The 22,410-nt window shown below is 36.6% G+C and overlaps 1 long non-coding RNA gene across 3 annotated transcripts in view; it reads right to left on the bottom strand.

Moving 5' to 3' along the window:
• Positions 1–20,649, bottom strand: part of LOC109502391 — a 72,198-nt gene extending 51,549 nt beyond the window's left edge. Inside the window, exons 1-3 of one of the 3 annotated variants that reach the window (XR_006584391.1) lie at positions 18,840–20,649; positions 11,342–11,463; positions 4,124–4,195 (exon numbers count right to left, since the gene is read on the bottom strand). This is a non-coding gene — a long non-coding RNA (uncharacterized LOC109502391). The remainder of the gene's footprint in view (positions 1–4,123; positions 4,196–11,341; positions 11,464–18,839) is intronic. The other 2 variants (XR_006584390.1, XR_002160962.2) reach the window with 2 other exon arrangements.
• Between the last annotated feature and the right edge of the window lie 1,761 nt (positions 20,650–22,410).

The raw sequence follows: 22,410 nt of genomic DNA, 5'->3' as shown, positions 1-22,410 counted from the left end.
CATCACTTCTCACATCCAACATATCGGCAAGTCTTCTTGGTACTGCCGCCCAGATCTTTCCCAGGCCTGACTATTTCTTATAACTTCGTTCCTAAAACCCTAGTCCAAGCCACCATTACTTCTCACCTGTACTACTGCAGTAGGCTCCAAACTAGTCTCCCTGCCTCAACACTTACAACCTCACAATCCCCAGTCTATTCTCCACACAACAGCCAAAATGATCTTCCGAAAGCACAAATCAAATCAACCCATTTTGCTGCTTAAAACACCACAATGTCTTTTCATTGCCTTTAGAAAAAGAAAAATCTAAACACCTTGCCACATGACAGGCCCTACATGACCTGACTCTTACCTACCTCTTCAACATCACTCCTGCCATGCTCTCCCTTATCCAACTCCCCCCGGCAACACTAACCTTCATTTAATGCTTCCAATGCCAAACCCGTTCCCATCTCGGGGCCTTTCAACTTGATACTCTTATGCCTATAATACTGTTCCTATCTCATTGTTAGGTCCCACTTCTGGCAATCCTTTCCTGATCATCTTGGCTGAAATAATTGCCCTTCTACTACTACTACTACTCTGCCAAGTCCTTTTCCCATTGCCATCCTTTATTTTCATTACAGCACTCTTCACTATTTCAATTCAGATTGTTTATCTGCTTATACAATAATCATTGGCGTTTCTCTGCGTGCCACTAAAATGTAACTTCCAAGAAGTTAGGGACTATGTTTTATTTATTGCTTGCTCAGCACCAGGAAGTCCTGGCACATGGTAGGCGTTCAGTACCAATTTACTGAGGGAGTGAATACAAGACTACGGATGAGTTATATCTAACTCAAACTTGGAAACCAGAGAAATAGGAAAGGAAGTTAAGGAAGATAACATTTTGCAAAAATGGGGGAACTACCAAATGAAGAAAGTATAGAATATATGAGTTAATGGAAAATATGAAGGAAATACAATAACTTGAGAAATTAGTTCACACGTGCTTTCTGTAATATTCTATGAAGCAAACTGGCCACAGGACCACAGAGCAGAGGAATGACAAATACGAATAAATTAAATTGTAGGAGTATTTTAAATTGCTATCTCTAGGGTTGTTGTGAGGTTTGTGCTTATTTAACATTGTTATTCATGACCTGGAAAAAACATGTGTATCATAGTAATGGAAATGTAGATAATCCTAAATTGGGTTTTATTGCAAATATCAGTAAGCACCCAATTCTCAAGTAATACCAATTACCTCAAAAACCTAAACTGATTTGAACTCTTTTTAAAATACAAATATTTGCAGGGGCACCTGAGTGGCTCAGTCGTGTATGCGTCTGACTTTGGCTCAGGTCATGATCTCATGGCTCTTGGGTTCGATCCCCATGTCGGGTCTGTGGTGACAGCTCAGAGCCTGGAGCCTGCTTCAGATTCTGTGTCTCCCTCTCACTCTGCCCCTCCCCCGCTCACATTCTGTCTCTCTCAATAATAAATAAACATTAAAAAATATATATACACAAAAAAATACAAATATTTGCATAAGATACAGTTGAATCTAATCATTCTTCACATAGGAGAAAGCTGAAGAAGTTAAATGGACCCAGGGTAGATACCGGGCAGAAAATTGGATACCACTTGATCATTCAAAAGAATTTTGATTTGTTTGTTGTTTGTTTAAGTTTTCATTTATTGAGTGTCTAGTTGGTGCAAGGAACTCTAGATATATTTCATTTTCTCCTCAGTGTAACTCCTAATGGGCCTGTCCTCTCCATGTTATAAGTAAGAAAATTGATGGAAGTGAAATTGACGGTTCAAACGTTGACTCACCTATTCCCAAAGTTCTTTTTCATCATCAACATTTTCCTATTGTAAGCTCTGAGACACAGAGTATTGTACAGAACTGATCAGAAAATACCATTCTACTTCACTTACTACTTGACAACACATCCAGTAAAAGCTACTAGGAAATAAACAAAAATAAGGAAACCTTAAAAATAGCTCCCCAATGAAAAATGAAACCAAAAGAATATACAAATAAACATATTGTTAAGGCCATCACTAAAAAAGCAATAGCATGAAACAAATTTTTTTAACTATTGGCCAAGAAGAGAATATTTATAAACTGAAATTAAGATTAATTTATACCAAACAGCAATGAAAAATATTGCTTGCTAACCAACTAGTAAGGGACGTCTTCTATCCACTGCGGCATTTAGAAGCAGATGGATGAGCAATTGAATGAATGAATGAGTGAAGGAGTGAAGGAGTGAATGAATGAGTGGATAAATTAACAAAGATACTTTAACCTATATTGTTGAAACAATCTGGAGCTGGCAGAATAGGAGCTCCAAGGAAAAACTCAGTGATGAACTTAGGATCATTATTTTTTTTTTCTTTCTGTGCCAAGAATTTTGTGTTTCTCAAGTAATTCTGTGTTACCTTTCAACAAAGTAAATGAGATTTTAATTGGTTCCCTTCCTTGAAATAGTAGATAGGCCTGGGTACCACTATCAGAGGGAAGCCCTTCACCAGTATTTTATGTGAACTGGGGTGTAATGTCTATAGTATTTTCAGCCTTCACATTTTTAATTTTTGTCAGGCAGTACTGTAACAAGATCCCCTAAGTCAATGTGCTACCAGAAGGGGGGAAATGAAATAAAGAAAGCATCCATATAAAGTAAACAAGTTAGAAAGGCTCATTTTTCATTTGTTAACTAGCCTCCACACGGCTGTTGGCTGTGACAACAAATGATTTAATGAGTCCAATTTAAAATAGTCTTGTCTGTATAAGATAGATGTCTTGGAAAATACTTTTTAAAATCTCACAGCTATAGCAAAGGCTGCTTCAACATACCCTGAGAAAAATCTGCACTGCAGTTCTACTTTTTTTTTTCTTTTTTTCTAAATTCTTTGATAGGCCAGATATCAAGCTAGCAACAGCAAGGAATATTCCTATTGTACCTGTGAACATTTCCTAATAGTAACTTTTAACAAGATGTTTCAGAAATACCAGCTTAAAAAACCATAAAATTTTATCGCCTGTGTGGAAAAGTGATTAGTCAACAAGAGCCTTTCTGAACTATGTGTTTGTCTTCTCTTCAGTTACTTAAATGACCCATTAGAAAGATGCTTTGTCAGAAGAGGATAATGATAAGGAACGTGATGTGTGCACTGCACAGTGACGGGAGGGGACTCATCTCTGGGGTGGGCACTCTCTAGGTTGTGGCGTTTGATTTTAGAAAGCTTGTAAATGTATTTAAGTGGAAGAGATGAGACCTTCCCGAATCTATTCCCCAAGTTCACAAATACATGTCTCCTTCCTCATGGACATTTCTTAGGTTTTAAGAGTAGAGCAGGTAAGAAGTGTTATATCTGAATTCACATGGTGCTTCCCTTCATGTAAAGAACAATTGCATCTTTTTGATCATCCTTTGGCAACAGATAAAACACATTATATAGCTTCTGAGAGGGTCAGGTAGATCCAATTTTGTTGAATGACCTGCCTCGGCTCAGAACTAAGTACCTTGTTTTGTTCTTGGGACATGAAGAGTCCAAATTTGATTAGTCTAAATGTGTATCTTTACTTTTTTTGAATGTCTAGATGGGGTGATTATCCAGAATTAACCTTCAAAAATGAGATTGCCTACAGTCACCTCTGTAATAATATTCCAATTTGCTAAAAATGTTTTAAGATTTCGTGAACAAGAGGCTTGAGCACCAGTGCTGAAGGGTATGCGCACTGAATAAAAGGCTAGAAGCCCAGAGAGCAGATGTGCTTCAGAGGCAGCCTCATGATAAAATTATTCAAGAAGTCAAAGAAATGAGAAAAAGCAATGTCAAAATATTTTCACATTAAAAAAGTAATTAACATATACTGCATAAATTAAAGACATGTAGACAAACAGACCTAGCCATAATACAAATACCTTTCCAAGCCAAGTTTTCGTTTAGATAAATATAGTTCATGCAAGTAGAAAAATGTAAACCGCTTCTCAAAGCCATACATACATGTGTGTCTTCCCTGACTTTCATAGCATTCTCAAGGAAACCGGCAGAGGAGGGAGTGGGTGGAACAAATGCTAACGAGAAGACTTGAGTAAATTGCCAACTGTCTAGGCTGCGAGGTATTCACCTTGCCACGCTGAGCATTTGTTGTGGTCCAAATCTCAGGCCAGCACTGGAGCAGGCTATTCTTTGTAGGGAACTAGTAGAAAACAAATTTTAAAACGTCAAATGCTGCATGCTATTTTCACACTCCACACTTGTTTCTTCAGTCTTGGATGATTTGAAAAAAAAAAAGAAAAAGAAAAAAAAGGAATTAAATTTACTGTGAAAATAAACGTTTTTGTTTGGAGAGCTGGAATAATCTCCACAATCTGATGATATATATGATGCACAGCCCCAAAACTTTTTTGGTCATGTTTGAGATGGAAATGCAATTGGGCATCTAACCTTGAATTATTTGCATTCATTTATTGTAATACATATATATCATTAATAACTGATATCTTCTACGTTTTTGTCTGACATCTTTGATCGTTCCAAATAATATTGTTTTGACCTTTACTTTGTCTCCTTTAGATGCAACCTCCCCCTTTTTTTTAAATTTATTTATTTATTTTGAGGGAGAGAGAGAGAACAAGAGGAGGAGGAACAGATACAGAAGGAGAGAGAGAATCCTAAGCAGGCTCTGCACTGTCAGGGTGAAGCCCAATGCAGGGCTCAAGCTCATGAACCGTGAGATCATGACCTGAGCCTAAATCAAGAGTTGGACACTTAACCGACAGCTAACCAGGTGCCCCTGAAACCTCCCTTCTAATCTCATTCTGCTGTTCTGTCTTCTCCTCTTTAATTTCTTGTTTTATTTAGTTATGTTCTTAAATTTTCTCATAGCATAAATCTCTTGTGATTTCAGAATTTCATCTGTTCCTTAGGTATTTGTTTCTTCAAAGCTGGGTTTTGTCTTTTGCATTGTAAATTAAAAAAAAAAGTTTTTAAAGGTCGCTTACTTAGATAGGTGTGCCAAGCCACTTTTTTCCATTTATTCATCCTTGAGCAGTTTTATCCCAATTCTCTAATTTTCTTTTCTTTTCTATAGTATAAATAAATTTCTGATTCCCTTTTTTAACATCAGTTTGTTTACTCTTTGAGGTGTTATAGTGTTTATGTTCCATGCACATTTTCTGGACCTGACAACATGGCAGAAAGGGTAAGGTAAAGAGATCAAAATTGGCATAAACTAATCGGCAGTCTCTTCTATAATCCAGGGTTTCTATTCTTTTTGAATTTGTTAAATGCCCTATAATGGAGCTAAATTCCTCTAATTGTGTGAAAATATGCCACTCCCAAGGGGATAATCTCAGACTTCAAGTTGGTCCTTAAAATCAGGATTGCTTCTCTCCAATATCCATTCAGTTTTTCATAATAGAACTCCTACTCATAAGGTGTGCTCACTGCTTATCAGAATAAAAACTACATATTTGTATCTCCCTTGCAGTTGAGTGTAGTCACCAATTTCTGGTTGATAGGATGCAAGTAAAGTGTGTAAAAGCTTTCAGGGATCTTCCATAAGAGACAGCATGCTTGTACTTTTCTCCATCCCACTGCTTGGAATGTGAGTGTCATCTTCTTTTACATGGTCAAAAACAACATGTAGTGGATCACAAAAGAAGCCTCCGGTTGCCCAGAGTTGACAGCAGCATAACCCAGCCCAGGGTCACCTACTCAGACATTTATGTAAGAAGGAACTGCATGTATATCTTAATTAGGTACTATGTTCAGTTTTCTGTCATTTGTAACCTAATTTTGACCTAAAAAAATGCAACTTCTTTCAGAGAAAATCAGCACTTGTTCATTTCTATGGTTTCATACTGTCAACCAGTTTGAGAAAGAAAAACATAAGTATATACTCCTAATTTTATTCTCTCTAGATTTAGAAGAACTAATGAGAATTCTCAGAATTCTGTTAACATTCCCAAATGTCTTCTTGGTGATGGGGACAGGACTGTTCCACTCCAGAATATTCTGTTTCCTTCTATAGCTGCTGCCTTTCTGAAATGTTTGGTATTATACTATTTCCCTTTTCTTGTTGGTAGTTGGTAGAGACTGTTTTTTAGCTGAGTTTTTTGATAATTATATATAAGAGATTCTATGCTATAGCTCCATTCTACACTTTTTCCAAAGCCTAAGATTCCATTTTCCTAGCTTTTTTGGGGACTTGATTACCTTCTATCTAGGCCTAGAGCAATTTAGTAGGTAAACACATCTTATGAAGATGGAATCAGAATAAGATCCCTGTGATGGTTCACTATATTTATCAACTTGACTGGGCCATGGGTTCCCAGATACTTGGTCAAACATTATTTTGAGTGTGCCTGTGAGAGTGTTTTTAGATGAGATATACATTTGAATCTGTATACTGAATAAAACAGATTGCTCTCCCTAAAAGAGGTGAGCCTGACCTAATTAGTTGAAGAGTTGAATATAACAAAAAGGCTGACCTTCCTTTGAGTAGGAAGAAACTCCTCCTGACTGACTGTCTTCAAGCTGTAATATCTGTTTTTTCCTGCCTCCAAACTCAAATTGAAACATTGGCTCTTTCTGGGCCTCAAATCTGCTGGCATTTGGACTAGAAGTGCACCATTGGCTCTCCTGAGTCTCCAGTTTGCCAACTGCATATCTTGGGACTTCTCAGCCTTCATACTGCATGAGCCAATTTCTTATTATATATATATATATATATATATATATACATATATATATATTATATATATATATACACACACACATATATATATAAAATATATGTATATGTATATATATTGTATATATATATTTGTATATATATTTATATATTTACATATATTATATATGTATATATATACACATACATATATATGTATATATATATATAAATATATATATATATATACATATATATATAAAAAGAACCATGACTAATACAGTCCCCAAATACTTTTCTCTTCAAAAAAAAAAAAAAAAAGAGGATTGCAATGAATAAGTGAATATGATCTCTAGGGAAGTTCTTGCTATTGATAGACATATCTTGGGACTTACGAACAAAATTTATTACAGTATCTTACATGATGAGGTCACAGCTGAGCCAAGGCTCACAGTCAGACATAACTGTCATATGGAGTTAGATGGCATCCTACACATTATTTGTATTCACTGATTTACATGGGGGTTGATTCACAACATGGTGAGAGTAATTCAGATTTATATACACAGACATATTTTTTTTTGGGAGAGGGAGAAAGTAATGTGCCAGATGGCACAGAAATATGGCAAAGCCCCTGAGAAAGAATTCATACCAAGGGAAAAAGGAATCTAGAATGGCAATTTCACAACAGGGTTTGAGGATTCGATGAGGTGGCAGATAATAAAATTTCACCCTAATCTGGCTGCCCCAGTGGCTATATACACTCCAAGGAGATAAAGAATCATCAGTGTGAAAAGAGAGGGGATCTCTCCCTAAGTAGCTTAACATTTCAGAACCAAACCCTAATAACCTTGTATATGAATATTTTGCCTTCATAGGAGACTGCTAAATTTAATAGTGCCATGAAGATTCAGAGCATCAGAACTGGAATGAATCAGCAGGGCCCTTTGTGACTATAGTAGAAATGAAAATGAAATGGCATAATAGACACATATACTAATTTATAAAATTATATAAAAAACTCTTTTGGATTTCCAAAAATATTTGTGTGATGGTGGAACTTTGAAAGGCACTGACACTCCTACATCAGCTTAGAAAGGAAAAGCCTAAGTATTGATATAATTGACCTCATTCATACCTATAGATTGGTGAGATTTTGGAATGTTTGGGTGATAATGTGCTTCTTCCAGTGGTGTCCTAGACAGAAAGCCTATAAATAACATAAGTTTGTTGTTCTAATCTAGACTGAACAACTTTTTCTTTAGCAGAAGAGTATGGGGGACTAAGATCCAAGAAGAATTTTTACTTCATGTCTCTGTGTAGTTGATTATACTCTTATAAATAAAATTGTAATTAAAATGGAACACATTTTCAGGATTTAAGGAGCCTTCCCCTAAATTTAACTTCTGTCATGCAGAGCTATATCCCAAGCCTTTTCAGAAATTGATGGGCACATAGTAAAAGCCTTTGAGAAAACTCTTCGCTGTTTTTTCTCATCTGAGTCCACCGCCTTCTGCCTGCCGTTGGCAATGTCCTTGTTAATCTTACTTTCTAATGTTATGGCACACAATAGTAGAAAATGAGGGGGATTTGAGTTTCTCAAAGTAAAGATGCATTTCCTCCTTCAGTATTTAAGTCTAAAAGTGCCTAATTTGTCCCAGTTTTGCTGGTTGACACTGGTCATTCAATAAATATTTTTTGGCACTTATGTACTTAGCTAGCTTCTGGGAACTCTGGTAAACTACACAGACCCAGTCCTCATTTTTATGGAGTTTACTGGTAAAAATACACATATGAATAGGACCACAGACAACTACAATACAAGGTGCAAGAGAAGCCACGTTATGTTATGTTGTGTTGTTATGTCGTTGTTATGTTATGTTATGTTATGTTATGTTATGTTATGTTATGTCATGTTATATTATGTAATATAGAATGGAACAGAATGATATAGTACAGAAGTTAAGAACACAGGCCCTTAAACCAAACTGCTCTTGTTTCAAACTTCAACTGTGCTATTTGCTTATTATCTTCTTAGTTTATTGTATGAATAGATACAATAAGCATAAAAACATTCATTAGGTGCTGAATAATTCTTAGCTATCATCATTAGCTCTTTACTTTCTCTGACATTGTCTATTTTTATGTTGCTATTATATATATGTTCTCTGTCCCATACACTGTTGTAATTATTATTATTGTTGTTGTTTATAACAATGACCACTACCACCCTGAAATATCTTCTAGCAGCACACATTAATATTTGTGGGATTTTGTTTTAAGCTTCTTTTTATAGTTCTAGGGCAGAGAGATTCTCTGCAAATATTACTCACAGGAAATCTATTGCCTTATAATCTGAAGAGGCAAAGTGTTGTTGTTGATCTTGTTCCTTCTAAAAGTTAGTCAACTGTAATCATTATCCATCTACCCAGTCACAGTCCCTTCTCTCCCTGTTTTCCTACCAGGGGTCTGCTCTGCCCTCAGAGAGGCTCAGTGACAGACTCTTTGCTACTCTTAATAAGTTCAGTGATAGTATTGCCGGAAGGGTAACTGTCATTAGTGTCTCATCAAACTTGATGGGCGTTATCTGATCTTTGAATTTGTGTGTCTACAAAATCAACAAACTGAAATTACTCAGAGATGACCCATCAGAGCCATCCTTAACAATGATATCTTTTCTACATAACACTAAGATCTTGCTTTTTGTATTTCCTTAATTTAAAATAAAATTAATGCTCTTATTTCAACTTCTGCTAGTGCATATCCCTGATGTGAAAAATCAACCAAGAAAAAACGATCGTGTTGTCTGTCTCTTACTGTTTGGCAGTTTTAGTATTCCCTAGCAGAAATCCTGGTGGGAAAAGAAACTGCCTTGCTTTATCTATAATTTATCAACATGGAAACATTGTGGTTCTAATCATAAAATTGGAGAGGTCAGTCTTATCTCCACAACTGTGCTCTGAAGAATTTCTAATGGGAGGAAATGTGTTTCCTAAGAATAAACTTGTAATTACTAACAGCTGATGAGGGGAGAAGTTATGCAGATATAGAACATTCTCTGAAGATAAATGTATAATCTATAGAATTGGGGAGAGTGATTTTAGGGCATAAGCAGAGTAAAGAGGGAGGTAGCAGTCCCAAAATGTCTACATAGGAGAAAATTAGGAGCAGCAAACAGGTTAGAAGGGGAAGCTGGAGGACTTCTTGAAGCTATAGTCGTATAGCAGGGACATGACTTCACCTGAATGAATTTAATGTGCAGTGTTAGAGATGCCTTGGGGAGATTATGGGCATAAATAAATCCTCATAAATACCTGTTCGATAGCCAGCAGGAGGAGTGAAAAGGTCGTGAAAGTATAAACATAATCTACACCAGGATATGATAAATATTAAGTAACTAGAACGGAGCAGTTGATAAAGTCAACACATAGAAAACACAGCCCTTGCCTATACTGGATCACTCTACCTTGGATAGGTGGCTGTTACCTCCAAAGTTACAAAATGTTTAACTAGAAGGATTGGTATTCACTCCACCCTCTATTCTCATGCTGCACTTATTCTTGGGCCGTGCTCTTTAAGAACATTCACATTAAAGCAACAGTTCAGCAAATATTTCCTGAGCATATCTGCATGTGTCTATATCACAAAAAGCCCCATTCGTGCAGTACTTGGTCTATAATACTTGGCTTATTATTCACCTATGTCTTCTTATCTAGCTTGCAATCTTTACAAAAGCCCATCTGTATATCAATATCTTTGGTAACAATAATGCTACCAATACCAATTCATCACTTATTTTCTGCCAGGTACTACACATTTAACCTTCTTAACAACCTATGAAGTACTTATTTTTTCACTTATTCATACAGTTCTATTTTCGGAGCACCCAATTGGGTTGAGTACTGTGCCAGCCACTAGAACTAGATTAGCAAACAACACACACTCTGGCCCACCTTGATGAAGCTTATTTTCTGGTAGAGGAAATCAGCTATAAACAAGCAAACAATGGGACCCCTCCCCCCAAAAAAGCTAATAAGGTAATTATAACAAATAATGTATTGTTTTTGACAAATAAGTCAGAGAGAATGAGTACATGATGAGGGAGATGCAGAACAGAGGGTTACTTTAGATAAGGTGGGCAGTAAAGACTTTTGTGAAGAGGTGAATTTGAATAAACATGGCAATGTGCCTGCCGTATGGCACCGCAAAGGACTCAAGTGGAAAGGTGCTTGGATTTTTTGAAAAATAGAGAACAGACCACTGTAAAGTAAGCAAATGAGAGGTTAGAATGAGTTTATATGGGTAGATAGGAGTAAGATCATGCAGGTCTGGGCTTTAGGCCATTTTTTTAAATTTGAATTTTATTCTGCGAACAATGGAAGGCACTAGCATGTTTATCTCCATTTAATCAAGTGACAATTGAAGAAACTCAGGCTTAGTGATAGTAATTAATTTGTTTAGGGTCACCCAAATAGTAAGCAATGGAGCTGGGATGTGAACCCTGATCAGTCTGATGCCAGGTGTTAGTTTTTGATGCTAATTCCTGATAGAGTGCCCAGTACACAGTACATCAGCCGTCATCATCAACATCATCATCACCACCACAGTCACCACTGTTATTATTTTACAGATGAGGAAGTAAAAAGCTTTAGATTCTCGGGAACTTACCTAATGTCAGTCAATAAGTGGAAGGTGTAGCACTTAAACCCAGCTTCTCTAATTCCAGAACCAAGGCGCTCAACCCCAGCACCTATACACTTTCTAGGAGGCTATAGGCATTCAGTTGTTTCCTGAAAAATGAATAAACTATAAGTATACAACACTGTAGTTGGCTCTGAGGGAAACTAAAAACTAAGAGAGCCTATCTTCAAAGTGCTTAAAAATGGGATGAAGTTGGATTACATTTGATTAGTCAAATGTACAAATAACCATACAAGTCAGAATTTTCTTTTCTTTTTTCTTTTCTTTTCTCTTTTCTTTTTTCTTTTCTTTTCTTTTTTTTTTCCTTTCCTTTCCTTTCCTTTCCTTTCCTTTCCTTTCCTTTCCTTTCCTTTCTTTTCTTTTCTTTTCTTTTCTTTTCTTTCTTCTTTCCTTTATTTAAGCAAATATGCATTCGCTTCCTGCTATGTCTCTGGCCCTATCCAAGCCCAAGAGAACAAAGGCTTGTTAAAAGTGGTAATATAGTAACTTAAAAGTGGGATACATTATCCATCACCTTTGTTTTGGTGAATCAAAAAGACTTCATGGAAGGTCTCTAAAAAAGAATACAATTTTGACAGATGAAAATGTGAAGACAGTACAGAGCATTCCAGACCATGATAATAGTGTAAAGGGAGCCACAGAAGTGGAAGAGTTGAAGAGTGGTTCACAGACTAGTCAGTGGTTCAAGTGATTGGAAAAGAAAATTCATGTGGCAAAAGACAGGAAAAAAATCATGGAAAGGAAGTGTGTGGCTATATTTTGAAGAAATATATCGTATAGTAGGCATAACAGTTCTGCATAGAACATTGTTTGATAAACTTAATTGAACTTTGAACAAGGAGTAAAAGAATAGAGAGTTCAGGGGCGCCTGGGTGACTCAGCTGGTTGAACATCCAACTCCTGATTTCAGCTCAGGTCATGATCCCAGTGTCATGGGGTTGGCCCCACATTGGGCTCTGCATTGAGTTTGGAGCCTGCTTAAGATTCTCTCTCTCTCTCTCTCTCTCTCTCTCTCTCTCTCTCTCTGTCTCTCTCCCTTCCTCCCTCCCTGCCCCTCTCCACCCGTGTGTGCTTTCTCTCTCTCAAAAAAAAATTTTTTTAATTTAAAAATTAAAAAAAGAAACAGTTCAGATAACTGATAAGTTCTATATTTTCAAGAATATAAAACTTGAAAAGTGATCAATACCCATTCTCAAGATCCCTTCTATTGTTTTACATTAGTTCCATGAGAGAAGGAAAGATGCTGTCTTGTTCCCTGCATGAATAAGACAACATCTAGAAGAGTGCCTTCCACATGGAGGTACTCAATAAGAATTTGTTAAATTAGTGAATGTGTTTATATGTATCTCTGTCACAAAATTCACATTTTTTTGTTAGAAATGATATTTCAAACCTCTCACCCAGTGACTTGCAAGAGGGCAGTATCACCCACAAGAGGTGTTTTCAAAATTGTGGAGTGTTTCTGGTTATCATAATGCACAGGCGACACTAATGGTAATTAATGGTATTTAATGGTATTTAACTTCACTTGCAAAGTTTTGTTGTTGTTGTTGTTCATTGAGTGGAGACAAAAAATGCACAGGACAATCTTGTGTAATGTAGTACTGACCCACATCCCACAGGACTTCTGAATGTCATATCAAATATTCATGTAGGTAAAACACCCACTTATAATTATGAGGTTTATACCGAGCCCCTTTCTACAAATAGATACAAATAATTTGTACACAGTTTATGACAACCTGAGGGAGCATGGCAATGAACCCTTCTCCAGGTAAGCATCTGATAAGAACCCAGCTCTTGCTGAATCCTTTATTACAGCCTTATGAGGCACCCAACCCGGGGATCAACTATGCCATGCCCACATTCCTGACCCACAAAAACTAAGTGATAATAAATATGTGTTGTTGGAAGCCACTAAGTTTGTGGTCATCTGTTATGCAGCAATGGAAAACTAATACAGATAGGTTAAGTAATTTGCCCCAATTTATAAACTAGTCATTAATGGGCACAAATAATCAAACACAGTTCTGTGTCCAATGCCAATGCTTTTTCAATTATCAGAAACTATTTAAGAAGCCCTTGATAAAACAACATGACTGAAGACAGGTGGTCTACAAGGTGGCCCCTGAAGCCCTCACGCATCCGCGATCAACACCTGGAACAGAACGGGGGTTAGCGTGATGCAGCATACATCGCTGTGGCGCTCCACACAGATGAGCACAGATCAGTTCATTTCAATTTAGCTCCACAGACACTTACTGAACATCCATAGTCACATAGTCTATGCGAGTGTGGTTGTGCAGTCACTTAACTACGCCCCATTCCACTCACATTTTTCCAGCTTTCCAGCTTAGTGACAACAATCTGGAAGCACTTTATCAAATCTTTTGCTGAGTTCAAGACAAGACATGTGTACACATTTCCCTGATCTATAGCTCTGCAGCCCATGTCCCCTGTGGATTCCAAGAGTCTGCAAAGATTTTCACATGTGAGATCCTAATTATTTGTTATACCGAGTACAGCCACAATATAAGGAACTTAGCAGGATTATCTCAACTGCAAAGTTACGTCCACTTGGCTAATTTCATGGTCCTGTTTTTCTTTCTCTCAGTTATTTGCCCTGCTTTCTGAAACTCTGATGGAGACATTTTTAATACCAATATAGGTTTTATAATTAACCATCACCATGCTATTTCTGCTTACGTTTCTTTTTTTTTAACCTGATTAAGAAAATTACAATTTTCCAGAGTTCTCTGGGATGAGCCTGGAGCAATGTATAAACCAACAGTTTTTTTTTTTTTTTAACTTTTGCCTAGAGGGCAAGAGTCCACTAACCTGAAAGTAATGGTCACTGGTAAGAACAGAGCATTAGACAAAATATAACATTCAGAATCATTGCATGCTTCCAAGTAGCATTAGTTGAACCTTAAATAGAGCAAGTCTCCAGTGAACCAAAGAGTATGTCATGTCTGTGTAACATGGGTATATAATCTAAGAAATATTTAAAGCATATTCATACATGAAATCTGATGTCTTATACACAGAAGCTACTAGTAGTTATAACTGTATTTATTCTGATTAGACATGTTTCCATTAAAAGGCAATATGAGAAATAACATGAATGTATAATTTAATACCGAGCCAGAACAGATGTGAATGTGGGAGGTTATAAATTTGGCAAAGATAAAAAAAAATACATAGAAAGTATCTACCAAATATATACCAAATCAAAACTTTACTTGCAATGTGTTGTTGTTGTTGTTGTTGTTCATCCATGTGCTTCAAACACTTAGAACAGTGCCTGGCACATAGTAAGTGTTCAAAAAATTCACCAACAAAAATGGTGATGGCAGCTCAGGAGATGTAGGCATTTTGAGAGGAGCATACGCTGCTGAGGAAAATCGTCCAAGTGGAAAACTCAGGAAGGCATATAAACCTTCCACTTTCTCACTCTGTGCCAGAGGAGGCTGCCCAGAGAAAAGGAGGGAGCAGTATCTGTGGAGCCAGAAGACGAATCTAAAATAGTTAACCCTGGGGTTGGCACATAATTATGTCTTGATCGTATTAGTTGTCATTTTGTTATTATTGTTGGTGGGAGTAGTTTGAGGACAGGTCACTCCTTGGGTGGGGGTGGGGGTAGGGGGGACTGCTTTCCTAATATAGGCTCTGGACAAGAAAGAAACTTTTGTCAGTCCAGGCTGCAGTAACAAGATACCATAGACCAGGTTCTTGAACAACACAAATATATTTCCCACAGTTTTGAGAGGCTGAGAAGTCCAAGACCAGAATGCCATCAGATCAAGTATCTAGTGAACGCCACTTACTGGTTTGCAGATGGCTGCCTTCTCACTATACCCTCTCATAGCAAAGAGTAGACAGAGGAAGCAAGCTTTCTCCCGTCTCTTCTTACGGGGCACCAATCCCATTGTGAGGGTTCTACGTTCATGACTTAATTACTTCCCAAAGGCTCCATTTCCAAATATCATCACATTGAGGATTCCAATTTCAACATATGAATATGGTGAAACACAAACATTCACTCCATAACTGGGCTAATCATGTGCCCTCCCTATATGCTCCCAGTGTCGTGTATTTTGAAGCAATTATATCCCATTTCTAAAAAGGTCCCAGGGTAGCCCCCAGACTGCTGGCTGGTTTCCAGTGTTCTCTCCAATGCCTGAGGGAATATGGAGGAAAGGCTCTCTTTCCTCTGAGGATGAAGGAGGTTAATTATAACTGTGTGGTCATTCTGGCACCCAAGGAGAGAATTCATATGAAGGGGATAGCTATGTTGTGAAGAACTCAATAATCAAAATTTATTTTGACTCAGACTCAGAAATTTATAAATTACATACTCACCACCCATCCTCATCTCAGAGGCTTCAACAGAGTAGGAGAAGTCAGTGTCCTGCAGCTCAGTTTGAAATGAAGAATTCCATAAATATGGTACTTCATTTAAGAACAATTCTTCCTCCAAATCTTTTCTCACTGCCCTCTTATCATGCCTTTCTCTTTGGTTCATGTTTCTCCTAGAGTTCCACCTTGCTGAATTTTCACCTATCCTGCATTCTGGTGTTTGTATGTATTGTTTGTCTTTCACTTACTTAACATATATTGAGCTCCATGGTGTATTTGATCCTCACAACCGAATAAGGAGATAAATTACTATCCTCATTTGCAGAAGAAAAAGACAAAGCTGAGTTGCTCAAGTTTGCATAGACATTAGGTGATAGAGCCACAAACCCAATCTGATTCCAGAAGCCAAGCTTTCAGCACAGAGGGTTGCTGCAAATCACTACAATGGATAGTTGGATCAGTGCCTCTCCTCTCCTTCAGCACCAGCAAAGAGGTCCATGTAAAGCAAACAACTTCCACCTCTTCCCTGTTCCTTTGGTTTCCTCAGCACCGCCACACAAGCAAGGTCAGAGACAGGTTTTCCAAGCTTCCAACTTACATAACTTGGGGAGCCCTCTTGAAAAAAACTAATACAAAATTATAGATACATTATTAAGCATGAAGTTTAGTATGTAATCTTATTGTAAATAAGAAATCACAATGAATTTAAAAAATTCAAAAGACTGGCAAATACCACAAAGTCCATAAAAATTAACACACATCATTGATCACCTGCCTGACACACCTCTGTAGTAATGGATTTCATTTATGTTTTTTGGCTGCATATTTTTTATCACTTCTTTGTATAATGAAAAATTTTAAATTAGTGTTTCCTCTGGAGAGATAGGGAGATTTCCTCCAGCATGACTGATTGCATTGTTTTTAATGCTAGACAAATTCTTTTGGCTTCATCTATGAAAAAGAATCTTTTGAAAACTGTCAATGAAAGTGGTCATGTTATTTAAGTTTTTAGGATTATTGTAAAATTTGGAAATATTCTATCCAGTTTATTTTCCCTATGAGCTGTAGGATTTCAAAGCATTTCTACTTTTCTTTGAATCAACAGATCATTTCCCAGTTACTGTTGATGTAATGGAGTATTATAAATGCTGTCTTTTTCATGATTACCAGTATTTCATCTCAAACATCTTTCCCAGTATGTTCACATAGTTTATCCTTCTTCATTAATTGGATATCAAACAATGAAAGAACTTATTCAGTACTTTTATTTGAACTTTATCTCTTCCTCTTACTGAATTTTGGTGCCACCTGACAAATTGTTACTATATGCTTCTCAATGTCAGAATAATTTCTATTAATGTCATCACTCAACTTCACTGCATTTGAGTCAGGTTCTATTACCTTGTATCTGTATTTTCTCTCAATTTTTAAATAAAACTTAAAGATGATAAAATATGATACTTTTTATATAGTTCCCAATCAGGAAGCTATAATTTCCCATTTGTTTCATTGAAACATTCCAAAATATCTTCAGAAGAGCAGTTAAAATGGCACAATTAAGTTCCTCAACTTTTTCAACAAACTTTTTACATGCTCTAACTCTTAGAAAAAAATTCTTCAGATCCTTAAGATATCATATCTATCACATAAGGCTCAAGCAACTTTGTAATAGAATGATCTTCCTGAGATTTTTTTTTTTAATTTTTTAATGCTTATTTATTTTTGAGAGAGAGAGAGAGGTGTGAACAGAGAAGGGGCAGAGAGAGAGGGAGACACAGAATCTGAAGCAGGCTCCAGGCTCCGGGCTGTCAGCACAGAACCCAATGCAGGGCTCGAACTCACAAACCCGCAAGATCATGACCTGAGCTGAAGTCAGATGGTTAAACGACTGAGCCACCCAGGCATCCCTACAATGAGATTTTTTCATGAAACTCTAAGTTGCATGTGTGTTTAAAATACCCTATTATGTAAAATACTCTTATCTATGAGATGAATCTGAAAACAAAGCTGTTGCAAAATACTAGGGTAGTCAACAATTTCAGTTACTGTCACAGCAGCTTTTTCTCTGACAAGATTAAAGAAATGAGCTGGCATGGCACATATTCTGCTTACTTATTAAAGTTTTTAAAGAGTGTTTGCAGCCCTTTGTCCCCACCTTTCCTAACAGCTGCATTGTCATACAATTTATCGCTAATGTTTTTCAGCAGTTACCATTTTCCAGAACTCACTTCATTTTTTTTTTTTTAAAGCCACAACATCTAGTTGGCTTTCAGTGAGCAAAAAAGTTAGAAAACACTCATCAGGTTTTTGTTGTTGTTAAAACAGTAAGGCCTAATAATTACTAATCAATCAGTGTCTTGTATCCAGTTTAGAAGCTAGAAAGATGAATTAATATTTGGTGTCCTTTTCTTCAATTTTGTTTACCATTTCATTTTTTACATGTTTTCCCATTATTACAGTTAATTCTTTTTAAACTGTTTCAGATATGTCACTCTTACTTTTTTTTAATCTTAACATATCCCAACTGTTCACGTAAAAATGGATCAAATTGAACAGTTTGAAAGAAGCCAGCCTTTATTGTGAACTCTGAAGGGCAAATGTCTTTCACTTAAAAATTTAATAATCCTAATTACTTTCCTTAAGCTCTTTAAAATAATACTGGATGTTCTTTCTTTCTTATCTGTTATTCAAGACATTAGTGTAGAGGCATTTGTAATTGATTTACTTTTTCTAATTCAAGTACGTAAATATAGATTTCTTGTGCTCTATGGAGTCTTTGTGACTTTCAAGGGTTCTCATTATACACATCTGGTCTGGAAACTCGTCCGTTGTAAGTAATGACTGTCTTGTTAAAAATGGCTTAAACAAAACAATAGATGCAAGTTTTTAGTTTGGGAATAGATAAGCCACAATCTACAGTAGTTTGATCATTTTAGCTTATTTTCAGAATATCTGTCTGAGTCACATTCTTTCTATTTCATTTTCTGTTTGATTCTCTGTGAAGTTATTGGAAACAATTAAAAAATACACACACATTTTTGGTTAAACAGTATTAAAAGAAATTATCTCTTAGTGAAAGAGACCATAATGAGAGCGCAATACTTACTGAACCTCAGGGACTTCATCAATATAAAGCTGCTGCTAACCTTTGTTTTAGTTTTTAGTCTTGTTCCCTACCCTCAGATTTATGCCTGTCTCTTAAATCACCCCCTTCCTTTTCCAGGTTCACCTATTAACTCTCCACCCACTTCTACCATCTGGTAAAGGAGAAATCTTCCTTCTCCTGTACAGAATCTGTAAAGGAGAAATCAAAAAAGAAGCTTTAGTCTACAGGTCTCACGAAACACTGCAGTGCATGTGTGAACTCTCTAAGAAGTAGGATCTTCTTTGCAATCTTACCGCTTAGTGGAGAAGGAATGTCTGTTGGAACAAAGCTACACATAACCCAAGGAAAAATGTTCATTCTCAGTGACAGTACAGTCTGAATCCTTAAAGAAGTCTGCCTATCTTCCATTGAATTATGCAAATTACATCATTAGGTGGAGCTGAGCATACTCCTCTTAATAGCTTTCTCTCTTAAAAAAGAAAAAAAAAATGCTTTGTGATTACAGTTCTGGATTTTGTGAAATTTTTAGCCATGGAGCCCTTACTTTCCAAGAGAGGAGGAGCTATAATTTTATTTAATTCTCACAACTATTCAAAGTAGTTATAATTTTTACTCTTAAGCGTTTCATTTGTGGAAACTAAGACTTAAGGAAGAAATACAAATTTCACATGGCCACACAGCTTGTAAGTGGCAGAGCAAGGAATCAAATTCAAAACTATCTGACTTTAAATCTTCTATTCTTACCCAATGATGTATGGAAGACACCTGGTGCTAGCTCACAAAAGCCAATTATTAAGCTCTTAGGGCTTATTTGAATTAGTTGTTAAACATAGCCATTAGTAAAAATCAAATTATGTTAATTTACAATTAAATGAATTATTTGAAAACAAAGGTGATAAGTAGTCAAAACATATTACTTCCTCATTATTTAACTGTACTTGACTATTATCAGTGCTCTTGAGTTTATGTATGTCTTTCTGTATCTGCACGGCAAAACCCTATGTAATGGTGGCGACTGCACATCTTTTTCCAAGTCCATGTTCAATGATGTCATGTTTGTAACTTGAAGGTGGTTGTGAGGGAAATAGTTACATCATGAAAATTCGTAGCACCTCCTCCCTGACCAGGGCTTGTTTTTTAAATATTTACCTTTACACTATTTCTCATAACTGTTATACTATCCTACCCTTAAACAGTGATCATTTCTCTCTATGAAAGACGCAATCCATGTGTCAGAAAATTGGTCTCATCACTACCATGTAATCCTCCACCCTTTGACCTATAGATGTCACATGGGCTAGGTAGGGTAGGTGAGTAAATGTTCTACTTCCTACAGTAATGGGAAAAGAATAAAATCCACTCTCCTCAGAGTTCCAGATGCCCAACACATTAAATATATATCACTTACTTAACAAGTATCAGTGAAGTAATAGACTATTGTCCCTCTTAAATGAACTTCCTGAGCAAGGAAGGAATTTAATATTTAGAAAACAAAATTAAAAATTACAAAAGGCAGAACTTCTTGTTAAGACTACAGACAGCAAAACAGGTATATTGAAGGATTTTAAAATCAACTCTGCCTGCAGAAAATTCAGATATTAAGAATAACTAGCAGAATTTGGCCGAAAGAGCCTTTGATTCCCCTCTTCCCACCAATTATTATTTTGAATCTAATCACAAAAGCCAAAAGGAGCCAAAACCTTTACCCTCAATTCTCACTTGAACTTAACACAATTTATTTTGCATGAAGTCACATGCTTTGTATGCCCAGTGAAATAAAAGCTAAATTATCTTCCTCTGTTAATGCTATACAGTACTGTTATTCAAAGATATTTATGAAACTATTATATATTTTCAGATCTTGGCATATATGAAGCACCACAACAGCCAAGCATTTAGTAATATATTCTAAGTTTTCCTCTAAATCACAAGTTTTCAGAAAACCATAGGTAAATATGAAAAGCAAAAGATAATATAAAATTAGAAAATTGCTTCATTAAGAATGAATCTTTGATACAGTTCCTTACTCTCCAATAAAGAGCAGCTATAAAGCATAGAATAACAACCCTGAAACTGAAAGTTTAGCTAAGGCTGTTTTTTAAATTGGCCTTTTTGGATGACAGGTCCAATTCTAGAAATTTCATAGAACCATAAAATTAGGAATACTGTCAAGAGGAATCATTTAGTTTACCTCATTAGGCGAGAGTACATCCATACCAGCATTTCCCAAAGTTCCACAAGATGGCAACAGATATTACATGAAAAAAGGGATTAGTCCAATAAGCTTGAAAAGGCTTGAAAAAAAATTTTTTTTAAACCCGCTTTAAGCAGAGACCCTCTCTAGGTTCTGGGAGCCACTTTCTCCCATTGACCCTTCAGGTCTTAGGAAGGTAAACGTGCTGTAGCTGGTAGCTGCGGGATATTGTGCTACCTTTGCTGATGTTCTTAAACCTGTCCAAACCTTCATAATGTCACTAAACTCTTCTAAAATTACTCATTTAAGTGTATTAACTATTTCCTGTCAGGCCCCTGCCTGATAAACACCATCTCCACCATTGCCTCACACTCTTCTCTATTTTGGCTTAAAATCACCTGAGGCCATGAAAGTGAGGCTATTCACACTGACTGGGATCATTTAAAGGCTACACAAGATCTCAGGGCTTCAACCCTTCTGGAAGATAAACAAGCACTTTGGTGACTGCTGTCAGTGGGTAAGCCTCACCAGCAGGAACAAAGAGGACTTTTAGCAGCTGTTCAATCCAGGCAATGTATGCCATTCATTGGAATGGAGACTGGATGACATCCAGAAATAGCCCCAGTCCCTGACATCTCCCAGGAAAAAGCCACAGAAAGTTCTGGCTTGGACAGAGTTTGGGGATCTCTTGATCCCAGTTCACATGGCCCCCTTTTCTTTCCTTTCCCATTGCATTACCATCCCCTGTCTAGTCTAGAGGTGGGAAAATAATATAACTGTCCAATTTTTTTCTGTTTTACAACATGGATTTTTGAACTTAAAATCAAAAATTGCTTCTTGGATTCTCTTATTTTTATCATTTCAGGACTGATGGGGAAGTTCCTGAAATATAGGAGAAGAAATGCAATAAAGCATAAAGTGGAAGGAAACCTATCAATATATCCCCAAATGCATTTTCTTGCCACATAAATTTTGATAAGTTCTAGTTCAGAATGGTGGAGCCAGTGCATACGTACTTCCCCTGTCCTCCCAAAGTCCTCTTAAAATAATGCTATAAAACTATAAAAGGAATAAATTTATGAAGGCGACGAGAATATAATGGCAAGCTAAAGATTTTAACACACACCTTCAAAACCAAAGGCAAGTAAAATCAAATCAATAAATAAATTATAATTGAGGGATCCAGAACTCAGGATATGCACAGGAGAAAGGTGCAATAGAGATAGGAGCTCTTCTCATAAGAAATCAAAACCTCTCCCTGAGTTGATAGGTAGAGAGACCAAGAGGAAGAGAAGAAAAGCTACTAGAAAGAAAGGCAAACTGGCTATCGCTGAGCTATGCTTCAGGCAGGCCTGAAGCCTAACCTGCCAGTAGGGC

This window comes from Felis catus, chromosome C1 (genome assembly GCF_018350175.1).
Source record: "Felis catus isolate Fca126 chromosome C1, F.catus_Fca126_mat1.0, whole genome shotgun sequence".
NCBI classification, from domain to species: Eukaryota; Metazoa; Chordata; class Mammalia; order Carnivora; family Felidae; genus Felis; species Felis catus.
Note: the sequence above shows the minus strand (reverse complement) of the source record. Positions and strands in the feature narration are given on the sequence as shown.